This window comes from Herpailurus yagouaroundi, unplaced genomic scaffold, assembly GCF_014898765.1.
Source record: "Herpailurus yagouaroundi ecotype Mexico unplaced genomic scaffold, PumYag 67623, whole genome shotgun sequence".
Taxonomy (NCBI): domain Eukaryota; kingdom Metazoa; phylum Chordata; class Mammalia; order Carnivora; family Felidae; genus Herpailurus; species Herpailurus yagouaroundi.
The window spans coordinates 1442971-1446226 of record NW_024420424.1 but is presented as its reverse complement, the minus strand read 5'-3'; positions in this window follow the sequence as shown (position 1 = coordinate 1446226).

Here is a 3256-nt window from a genome sequence, read left to right as displayed (position 1 = left end):
TTTTGATCAATTCTCTAGCTTTCATTTCTCCCTGGATTTTCTTTTGAGGAGAATTCTTCTGATTTGTCATTTTGGAGTGTGTTGAGTGTACTGTGTTGTGCATTTGGCTGATCTATCCCACTGGCCAATTATCTACAAAGCTCTTCCTTGCTCATAGTGGTGGATTGTTTGGACCTTCCACCAGGTGTTCTTTGATTTGTTTGTTGAAGTAACCCTGAACAGAAAACAAAGGGAAGGGAACCTGTCCCATACAAAGAGAAAAATGAAAGTGGTGAAAAAAAAATACCAAGCAGAGAATCAAAGAAACTATAAGGCTTAATCCAGAGATAGAGAAGAAAATAAATAAGGAGATATAGAAAAGGTGAAAAAAGAATAGAATAAAAATGTCTGATTAAATCAACACAACAGAGAAAGAAAAAAATATATATACGAATATATATATATATATATATATATATATATATATATATGAATTGACCAAAAATCAAATCAGAAACAATGGGCCTAATTCCAAAGGGAAAAAAAGAACAGGGTAGAAAGAAAAAGAAGAGTGAAGAGAAGAAAAAAAATGAGAGAAATAGATTAGCATACAAAACCATAGGACTGTCTGTTGGTGCCTGGGACAAGTACTTTGCTGATCTGGAGGAAAGGCTGTTTGGTTCACTGTCAGTCCTACTCCAGTAGATAAGCAGTTGACAGGCAGGGAGGGAAAGTGTTTGGTGTATTTGGTTCCACCTCCATTGGGGGCAGTGTCCTGTTCCCTGAAACCCTACCATGTTTGTGATGGGGAAAAATGGCGACACCCCAATCTCTCCTCCCCAGACCAGGTGTCTCAAGCCATGCTATTCAGGCAACCCATACAGAGTACACAGGCAGTTGGCTTGCCCTGCTCCACAGTTCTCCTGCACCTCCCAAGTGTTCAGCTGGGATTCAAAACCTGATGTCTCAAGGAGCCCTGCACCTTATGGATTGTTCTTGTGTAGTGACATACTGCCCTGCTGATAAAGAATCTTTGGCTGGTGCCTGCAGGGTCTTTTGTCCTTGGTGGGGGCAATAAACGTTCTTTCTACAGTACTCAAGGAAGGTGAATTTTCTATCCCAGTGCACCCCTGATATTGCTGCGGTGCCCCGGGACTGGCTTCCCTCGATCCCACGTGCACACACACAGTGGCTGCTTCAGTCTGGAGAAAGTTTCACCATTTTGAAAACTCTGATCTTCAGCTCCTAAGGCTGCTTATAAAGTAGAGAGTGGTAGTGTCCATATTTCTTGCTCCCAGTCCATGGTCTGGAGAGGTTTTTCCCTTGTCCTAACACAATCCCACAATCCACAGCTTCTCTTTCTCTCCTTTTTTTTTCTCTCCACAGAAGGAGATCCCTCCCCTTCATGCCTAAGCTGTCTAATGTCCCCCAATTCTCATACATGCATCTCTGTTCTGCCAAGCTTCTCCCTCCTCCTGTAGAGATTTTTCTGTCACTGTGGGGATTGGTTTCCTGGGTGTTCCAAGTGTCCTGACCTCAATACAGCTGTGTTTCAGTGACGGGAGAAATCTCCAGCTTTCTTTTGACAACCATTAGCATAACAGGTGGTTCTCCATCCCCTCACTTTCATTCTGCCAGGTATTAAGTATCAAATGAGTCCTTTATAGGCAGCATATAGATAGATCTTTTTTTTAATCCATTCTGATAGTCCATTTACATTCAGAGTGATTATGAAAGATGAATTTAGTGTCATTGCATCACCTGTACAGTTGGTGTTTCTGATGATGTTCTCTGTTCCTTTGAAATTTTTTTTTGCTTTGGTCCTTTTTTGTCTCCACTCAGAGAGTCCCCCTTAAATTTTCTGCGGGGCTGGTTTAGTGGCAATGATCTCTTTAGTGTTTGGTTTTCTGGGAAACTGTTATCTCTCCTTCTCCTTCTATTCTGAATTACAGTCTTGCTGGATAAAGAATTCTTGGCTACACATTGAATATTTCCTGCCACTCCCTTCTTGCCTGACAAATTTCAGTGGACATGTCTGCTGCTAACTTTATGTGTCTACCCTTGTAGGTTAAGTACCTTTTGTCTCTAGGTCATTTCAAAATTCTCTCTTTATCTTTGTATTTTTCCAGTTTCACTATGTTATGTCATGGCGTTGGCCTGTTTTTGTTGATTTTGAAGGAGGTTCTCTGTGCTTCTTTGACTTGGATTATTGTTTTCTTCCCCAGATTAGGGAAGTTCTCAGCTATAATTTGTTGAAATAATACTCTGCCCACTTTTATCACTCTTCTTCTTCTTGAATTCCTTTGATACAGATATTCTTTTGTTCCATGGAATCACTTCGTTCTCTAAGTCTCCCCTCATGCTCTAGTAATTTCCTTTCCCTGTATTTTTCAGTTTCATTATTTTCCATAATTTTATCTTCTATATTACCTACTCTCTCCTATGCTTCTTTAATTCTCATTGTCACTGTATCCAGTTGGTTTTATGTCTCAGTTATAGCATTTTATTTTCAGTCTGACTAGTTTTTAGGTCTTTCATGTCTACAGCAAGTGTCTCTCTCATATCTTTTATACGTTTTTAAAGCCCAGCTAGTAGTCTTGTGACTGTCGTTCTAAATTCTTGTTCAGGTATAGTGCTTATATTTGTTTTGAGCAAGGCCCTGGCTGTGACTTCTTCTTGACCTTTCTTTTGGGGAGAATTCCTCAATCATGCCATTTTGGCTAAGTTTCTGTCTGTGCATTTTAAAACCTTATTATGTTTCCTGCATCTGAGAGGAAAGCATTATTAAAAAGGGGTCACAGGGTGCCTGGGTGGCTCAGTGGGTTAAGCTTCTGACTTTTGGTTTCAGCTCAGTTCATGATCTCATGGTTTCATGGGTTCACACTCCGCATTGGGCTCTGTGCTGGCAGAATGGGACCTGCTTGGGATACTCTGTCTCCCTCTCTCTCTCCCCTTCCCTCATTTGCTCTGTCTCTCTCAAAATCAACAAATGTGCTTTAACAATGTTAAGAAAAAAGGGTCAGGGCACCTGGGTGGCTCAGTGTATTGAGATCCCAACTCTTGGCTTTGGCTTAGGTCATAATCTCATGGTTTGTGAGTTCAAGCCCAACTTTGGGTTTTGTGCTGACAGCGCAAAGACTGCTTGGGATTCTCTCTCTCTCTCTCTCTCTCTCTCTCAAAAATAAACAAACAAACACACAAACAAACAAACAAACAAACAAACAAACATTTTTTTGAAAAGGGGTCATACACAATCCAGGGCCAGGCACTTCAGGAA